At 47.7% G+C, this 8,808-nt stretch overlaps 1 long non-coding RNA gene across 1 annotated transcript; it reads left to right on the plus strand.

Moving 5' to 3' along the window:
- Positions 1-1,255: 1,255 nt before the first annotated feature.
- LOC125756807 (uncharacterized) lies at positions 1,256-8,518 on the plus strand. Its single transcript, XR_007414758.1, has 2 exons — positions 1,256-1,323; positions 7,725-8,518. It is a non-coding gene; the product is annotated as an uncharacterized LOC125756807 (long non-coding RNA).
- The last annotated feature ends 290 nt before the right edge of the window (positions 8,519-8,808 follow it).

Consider the following 8,808-nt stretch of genomic DNA (forward strand, 5'->3'; position numbering starts at 1 on the left):
CGCAGGTTTGCCATGCACGCTTGCATACACAATGTGATATACACCATGCAATGAAAAGTATTTCTGGTGTATACACTGCATGACCGGTCATTTATGTTCATCACGCACTCCTGTCATGCCATACCAATTTTGGTATATATCCAGTTATCTAACCGGCCGGAAAGCGCACCATAACAGTGTGATGTAATCATTGCCAAAACATTGAAAACGCCAAAACGCCAAAACATTGAAAAATATGCTGCAACAAAAATTATCCTCCTATCATCATTAGTTTTCGAGTTACAGCAAGTTTTCTACACCCCATGCTCGTATAGCGAAACCGAAAACCAGATTGTGTTGGTTTAGAAAGTAAGTGTTGTTTCGTCTATATTAATGATATTCCAAATACTTTATGAATTTATTTTTGACTGTTACATAATAGGTTGTCATTAAGTATAACTTTGTGTTTCTAATTGTTTTTAAATCTCTAAAAACGCCACAAGGGGACGCACGACGCTCGTGGAATTTTTGTTGTTTACCTTGGTCAGGCTAAGTGCAGAACACACAGGAGGAGGAAGCGCAAGTTTTCTGGAAATCGCTACATGACCACGAGGCTGCCTTCTGACACAGGCGCGGGTGTTTCGGCGACCCACGATGAAGCTTGGGGACATAACCCAGGCGTACGAGGCTCCGCTACAGCATTCCACGCTCCAAGGGAACAGGATGGTGGACAGTGACTCCTTCTTCAGGTTTTTGGCATGTTGTGAGTGCCTGAACACAACATGAAGCTCGAGGAACGGTCTCACCAAAGGATATGCTCAACTTGTGCGGTCGTGTGTATGACTGTGGGTTCGAGCGTCCATTTGATACGTCGAAAAAGGTGGGGCGTGCTAATGAGAATAATGTTCGTCTAGTTACGCGATGTGTCAATTAGGAAAAGGGCACACAGGTGCGAAAACGTTTCAAAGTCATGAACATGCTTGCTCCTCCGCGTCACTCCGCCTACGACAAGTATCGTTCGGCTTTGCATCGAAGTCGATGGGATGCTGCTGCGGAAGTTCGTCGTGTTATGGGGAGTGCAGTGTGTGGTGTTTCAGTGATGGCACATGGCAGAAGCATGGCCATTCATCTTTGAACGGATGTGTGTCTGTGATATCTGTTGACATGGGAAAAGTGATCGATGTTAAGGCCCTTTCTAGCACGTGTAAGTCTTGCAAAACCAAAAGCAAGCTGAGGCCAGAAAAGCTTCGTATCAGGAATGGAAGGCAAACCAACACCTGTCAAGCAAACCATGAAGGAAGTGCTGGAAGTATGGAGACGGTTGGTCTATACCCAGGGTTCGTAGTGGTGTTTGAAACCTTGAAAGCCCTGGAATTTTAAAATGGCATTTCCAAGGCCTTGAAACTCCTTGAAATTTGTCTGAGGTCCTTCAAAGTCCTTGAATTTCGTCAATCGAAGTACGTTCCGTCGTAATTTAGCGGATTTCCTTTGAGCGCCTGGCAACTATGTGCTCGAGCCAACAAAGTATCCAAGCCAATTCGTTTCTCTAGCCACCCTACCCGAGGTAGGGGGGCTTATACCCGAGGAATGTGGCGCGATCTTGTACGCATTCCAAATAAACACGGAGGCGTGGCGTTACATCCAGCCGCACGCAAATGGCCTATGTGAACCGCGACAGACGTCACGGCCCTGCATTGACCAATCGCGTGCGGTCACGTGCGGCTGATGGTAATGCCACGCCTCGGTGCTTATTTTAGAATGCGTACAAGATCGCACCAATGATGGCAGTTTGGCGTCCGGGCCATGAGGCGCCGCTACTGTCGAAACGATTGCAGCGAACCTGGTAGCGGCGGTACTTGAAGGCCTCAGTAAGCCTATAAAAATAAAATAACGTGGCCGCAGTGGTACAAAGTACCAAACAAAAATGTGTTTCTGCACTAAACTAAAACCAGCTACGAGCATTACAAGGCAAGGTTTTAGAGAAGTTTTGTAAAGACGACTGTGTGTGGCTCCGCTAGGTACCGCCGCCATCACGCCTGCACAGCGCACAACCAGACGACACACAAGCACGAAAAAGCGCATAGAAACGCAAACTTTACAACGCAGCGAAGCATTGATGTCGCACCTTTATTGCTGCGCGAAGTGGTGCGATTCCTCGGGGAAGAAGGTGCACATTCTTCAGGATCCCTGCCGACCACAGGTATTCATACGTTCACTATTATACATTTCCCAAGATGTTCACAAAGTCTTGATTTGGTTGTCGTTGACCGTTATGATTTGAAACTGCTGAATGAACAACGAATTTCCTTGCTGCCATTAGTTGCTGCGGCTATTTGTTTGAGGAATGGTTACGATAATAAGATTAAATTAGTGGATGGGCTGCAATTTGTGGCTCGACGAGGCGTCACCTCTCGAAAGCGGATCTGTCACCAGTTAGGTTGCTCACGTTAGTATGTGCGTGTCTAACTGCCTGTCGTTACCTCGAATATCTTATGAAAGCTAGCCAACTCAGATTACCGTGTCGTGCAACCGGTCTTATGAGTGTTTTGCTACGTGTTACTTTAACTTATGCATGCTAGTAAACATTATAACGAAGCGGGATACTTGTTGTACTCACTGCAGCTGTTTTTTTAAACGCTTTAAGCGTGGTATACATTTAATACATCCGTGTAGTTATGAGTGGTGTTCGTAGCCGACGAAAGTATCGCTCGCAAAGTTATTGCGGACGCCCCAGTAGCCAACTTGGGACACTGCCTGTTGTATTTCTATTTTGTTTCCATTTGTACTTGTTGAACGTCACGTGTGCACTCCAGACGCTTTTCCAGGAAAGTACCACAGCTCCTCGTCTGCCGGCATCGAAGGTCTGAAACCGTGAGACCGCGCCCACCTCCGCCAACATTGCCTTGGCGGGGCAACTTTGACCGCGGTGTTGACGGAAGAAGAGCAGTGCGTCGCTCTGCTCTTCTTCTGTATCTGTGGCACTCCTCACTCTCATTGCTATCAAGAGCTTCCTGTTGATGCTAAATTTACAGCTCAGTTCACAGAAACAATGGATAAGCTTTTTGACAGCCTGAACAGTCGACCCTGAAAAATCAGGACGACAAGTTGCGGTATGCAATGACTGATGGGTCGGAATACCATGCTTTCCTTCAGTCGTGCATCAGTTGGATTGCCCAATGGCACTTTGGTAGTCCTCGGACAAGCGCCGCACACTATAAAGGTTGGCAGTTACAATCAAAGCCTTGTTGTTGCTGTGGGCTGATTTAAAAGAGGGCTTTGATTTCACTCATCTTTTCACACGTCGATTGCAGCAAGATCTCCTCGAAAACTTTTTTTGAAGCCTACCCCCACTCGATCATCGGCTTCAGGGCGCACCTCTCAACCAAGATGCCATGCTTCTACTCAAACACCAAATCCTCGATGGCAAATCCCGACACACGAAGGCAATCTTGGGACTCGACCTCGAGCGCGCCTTCGAAACGTCGCGCACTCCACCATCCTCGAACGTCACTACTCAGCGTTGGCGAGCGCACCTATAACTACGTTCGAGACTTTCTATCCAACAGAAGGGCGTTCCCTCGGCAGGGGACATTCAGTCGGAAGAACTCGCTCTGGTGCCGTGGGCACCCCGCAAGGTTCCGTCATCTCCCCAATGTTGTTTAATCTAGTCATGATCGGTTTAGCACAGGAACTCCAGAAGATCGACGGTATTGAACACACCATTTATGCCGACGACATTACGATTTGGGCCGCGAAGGGCAGCGACGGCGAAATCGAAACCACTCTGCAAACGCGATCGTACCGTCGAAACTTATCTCCGAGGCACGGGACTCCGATGCTCGCCAGCAAATCGGAGCTCTTTTATCGCCCAACGCTCCGCGGACGCCCACCGCTACGCTTTACGCACAAACGCTACTACGAAGAAATCCAGCTTCACAGGGAACGGGGCACCATACCCGTGGTTTCCACCATCCGGGTCCTTGGCATGACCATCGAAGCCAACGGTGCGAACTCAACGGCTATCTCCAAGATCCTCCGACAGGACGGCCAACACGTCGCGGCTTTAAAGCGGGTGACAAACGAAGGCAGGGCATGAAGGAAGAAAGCCTCATCCGCCTCGTTCACTCGTTCGTTATCTGCACTCACGTACGTCGCCGCCTTCCATACCTGGTACAAAGCAGAAAAAACTAAGCTGGACATCATCATTCGCGGAGCCTACAAGCTTGCCCTCGGACTACCAAACAACACCAGCACAGAACTTCTTCTCCAATTAGGACTCCATAACACCCTCGACGAATTAATCGAAGCGCAGCGTCAGGCTCATCTGGAGCGCCTCATCCTCACAGAAATGGGTCGGCACATTCTGACTAAACTCGGCATCACCTACCACCGCCAGCACGGAGACAAACACCCAATCCCAGGATGTATCCGGGCTTGGCTACATGCCGACCCCAGCCCCAAAAACATGCACCTGATACAACAAGGAACAGGGAAGGCACGGGCCGCCCTCATCAAAGCTTACGGCGACACCACAGGCGTCACCTTTGTCAATGCAGCTGAATATCAAGACGGGCACGCTTCGCAGCGGCTACCACCCAAGGCGGCGCTCAGACACGCTGCCAGCATCGTAACGCAGAACGCTGAGACTGCCGAAGCGGTGGCCATCGCCCTGGCCGCCCTCGACCCAGACTGCGACACCATCGTGAGCGACTCCCGCACGGCATCAAAAACTATATAAAAGGCCGCATCAACAGCAAGCATTACGATCCTACACCACGCCCCTACTCAGCAGAAACCAAATCACGCTGTCTGGATTCCAGCACATGCCGGCGTGTTCATCCGCCTCACCACTTACAAGACGCACAACTCCATAGCACGAGGCTGGTCAACCGTGCGGAGACAGCGGGGTACCGCGGAACGCGATCCCATACACCAGCTACAACGAACATCACCAAGCATTTACTTGAAAGAAGAACTTCCCACCCCTCATCCACAACTAAACAGAGCGCAGGCAACAACCCTCCGCTGTTACAGACAAAACACGACGTCATCCACGATACAGTATACCAGACATTTATCCTAACCACACCTGTAAGGTATGCAAGACCCAGGTCGCTTCGCTCCCGCATATGCTGTGGGAGTGTAAACACCAGTACCCGTCCGTTAACACCGAGACCCTCTCGTCGAGATGGCATACCGCCCTGCGCAGCTCCCCTTCGACGACCAGCTTTGGGCGACCCAGCAGGCCCGCGAGGCGGCGGAGAGGCAAGACCTCGACGTCCCCACGTGGGAGGCCTAGGCCCAGCCAAACAAACTGCTGGTCTGAATAAAAGTTTATTCCTCCTCCTACTCCTCATTCGTCAAAAACATGGCTGCAATGAGACACAAATGTATACCAATTCGTGGCGGCTCTAAAACATATTTGGAGTGGCAAGCTCTTCAAGCTTTCTCAAGGAAACTGTGAGGTGACAACAAACGCTTTCCTCACCAACTTGGAGAGTGTATCTGCATGTTGTCACCTAGCAGCATACCACCACAAGCCAGAGCACGCAGCAGGCCTCTGATTCATCTGATCTGCAGGCATCTTCACAAGATGCCATCGACATGGTATATGAAAATGTTGTGTACTCTTGTGAGGAGCTTTCTTGAACTGAGGACTAGCGAGTGCATATGCGAGAGAACACTCTTTGAAGCGGATGGTGGCTCTCTCCATGGACGACACCAATTCTTTGCACTACTCAAGGAAAGTGGTGTACCCGAGCAACTCTTCGGTTTCATTGCAGCAACCTCTGAATCATGTCTGAATTACATAAAGGAATTAGATTCGGCTTTCAGACATGAAATAAACTATCGTGCACATTTTTCCAATGTGTGCAAAAATCTGGTGGAAAGGATGCCAATTCGGTAAGCTATTTTCTGTTCAGTTGGCTGCACTGAGAAATTTCTTAAAATATTCTGCCGCACAAGGCTACGTTGGCACATTACATTTGCAAACAGGAACATGCAAGAAACAAAGTCAAGGCACAGTGCTGCTGCCAGGAAAAAACGTAAAGCAGCAGGCTAAATTTATCCTGTGCCTTTCTAGAACATGATTCTAGAAACGAAGAGATTTCTCCACTATCACAAGCCAAAGACATTCCCTCTGAACTTTGCTCCACATCGCTGGGTTGAGAATGTAGCCGTGATTAAACGTGCCATTGCACTGTGGATGATGTGAAGAAATATGTGGAATGCACAAAAAGGAAAGACGTGAACGCACCAAGGTATGCATCATACACACAGATATGTGCCTTCTGCCAGGACCCGCTGCTGTTGGCCAAACTTAACTTTGCGCTTGGCATTGCAATGATTCTTAAACCATTTCTCACTGAATACCAGCTGAACAAACCGCTGATCTTCTTTTTGAAAAGGGATCTGGAGAGTCTCTTGAGGAAACTCCTCAAGAGGTTCATGAAATGCTCAGTGCTGTCAGCTCCTACAGGAATGATAAGCATACTCAAAATGGACCTCGCAGACCCAAATAACCACGTGTCTGCTGAGAAGGTTGACATCGGGCATGCTGCTGAACAAATAGTCAAAGCTGCAAAGGTGAGCGCCAAAGAAGTATTTGCCTTTCGAATGGAATGCAAACAGTTCCTTATAGCTACAACAAAAAAAATTCAGGAGAAGAGCCCACTAGCATATCAGCTGGCTAGGAGCCTGTCTTCGCTCAATCCCCGCCAAATGGCCTCAAAGCCTGATGAGTGTCTTCTAAGCTTCAGAAATGTCCTAGACGCACTCATTGCAGTTGGATGATTAGATGAGCATGAGCGCGATGCGGTACTTGGTGAATACGCAGAACTTCTGCAGGAGAAGAAGCCCAATCTGCGGCAGTTTGACAAACACTCTTCAAGTCTGAATGAATTTTATCTTGAGCTGCTAAAGATTGATTCATCATATATGCACCTGTGGAAGGTTGTACGACTTCTTCTAGTCTTGAGCCATGGACAGGCCTCTGTTGAAAGAGGTTTTAGCGTCAACCGACTGGTATCTGTTGAAAACCTCAAGGAGATCTCACATGTGTCGCAGCGAATTGTCTGTGATGCAGTAAGCAAGGCTGGTGGTGTCATGAGCATTGCAATAACAAACGAATTGCGTAGATCTGAATCAGCTGCACACAGCCGCTATCGGGCCTACTTGGAGGAGACGAAAAAACGTGTGAACGAGCAGGCAAAGGCATCCAAGAGAAGCCAAGTTGAAGAGATTCACAGTATGAAAGTAGAGAGGCGGAAGCTTAAAGAAACAAGTGCTGACTTCCCAGCTTGCGCTGACAACTATGCTGAGCGGGCAGAAGCTATAAGTGAGATCTCTTTTATTGTGAAGTCAAGCAGCCTCAGAAAAACGGAAAAAGAAAAGGCTTTGGAACTTGCAGAAATGAATGAGAAGCTAAAAGGAAAGCTTCATGAACTTAATATCTAGTCCACTACCTGAAGATGGCCTTTTCTTTGTGCGTGTGTGTCTGTGTGTGCAATATGTTTTAATTGTGAGGTGCAATATGTCTTGATATTGATTGTAAAAATGTATTTGCTTTTGCTTCTGTGAAATAAAGTATAAATTTATATGCTGCAAAAAGTGGCGTCTTTTTCTGCGATTTAAAGTGTTACTTAAGGTCCTTGAAAAGTCTTCGTAAGGTCCTTGAAAGTCCTTGAAAACCCTTGAATTTATTTCTCACAGTTGCTATGAACCCTGTATACCGAATATTTGAGAGGTCGCAACCAAAAAGAGGCTTGAAGTACCTGCAATACTACGATGATAGTGATTCTAAGAGCTATGCCACTGTGAAAGACATGTATGGAAAGGACAGTGTCCAGAAACTCGAATGCATTGGGCATGTCCAGAAGCGTGTTGGCTGCCGCCTCGGAAAACTGAAGAAGACAGTGCGTGGACTCGGTGGTAAGGGAAAGCTCACTGATGCCCTCATTGACCGCCTGCAAAACTACTATGGCATCGCTATAAGGACTAATGTGGGGAACCTTTCTGCAATGAAACAGGCTACCCTTGCCAGTCTTTTTCATTCCAGCTCTACCGACAAGTACCCGAGACATGGCTTGTGCCCACTTGGACCGAACAGCTGGTGTGGGTACAGAAGGGTCGAAGCACTCGGCCGAGGGAAGTATGTGCACAAAGGAGCACTTCCAAATGATGTACTCAACAGAGTTAAAACTGTGTACAATAATTTGTGCTCTGATGAACTTCTCATGAAGTGCCTGAATGGTAAGACACAAAATGCAAATGAGTGCTTCAATGGTCTAATATGGCAGCGGGCTCCCAAAGATGTCTATGTAAGCTTGCCTACAATAATGTTTGCCTTGCATGATGCTGTGGCACACTTTAATAATGGCAGTGTAAGCACCTGAGATATCCTGAGGCAAGCTGGCATAGAACCAGGGTACTACACGACGAAAGCTTGCATCGCCAGGGATCACCAGCACATGCAGAATGCTAAACGCAAGTCAGCGGATGGGACAAAACAGACCAGGAAGAAAAGACGAGCAGCCACCCGAACAAAAGGACACTACAACGCTTCTCAGGAAGGGCCCACCTATGAATCTGGTGCATTTAGGCCTGTATGTTAAGTTTCTGACACCTTTTGCAAGCTCTGAAATCTTTGTTTACGTTTTCTCAAAATAAGAATTTGCTCCAAATCATGTGACGCGAACTGTCATAACTTTTTTTCTCAGTGTGTACTTTGAACTGAAGTTTTGCATAATAATTTACAACATATATATCTGTGCAGTGAACTAGAATAAAGGAAATCGGCAGAATATTTTTGAATTCACAGCTGATTTT

This window comes from Rhipicephalus sanguineus, unplaced genomic scaffold, assembly GCF_013339695.2.
Source record: "Rhipicephalus sanguineus isolate Rsan-2018 unplaced genomic scaffold, BIME_Rsan_1.4 Seq845, whole genome shotgun sequence".
NCBI classification, from domain to species: Eukaryota; Metazoa; Arthropoda; class Arachnida; order Ixodida; family Ixodidae; genus Rhipicephalus; species Rhipicephalus sanguineus.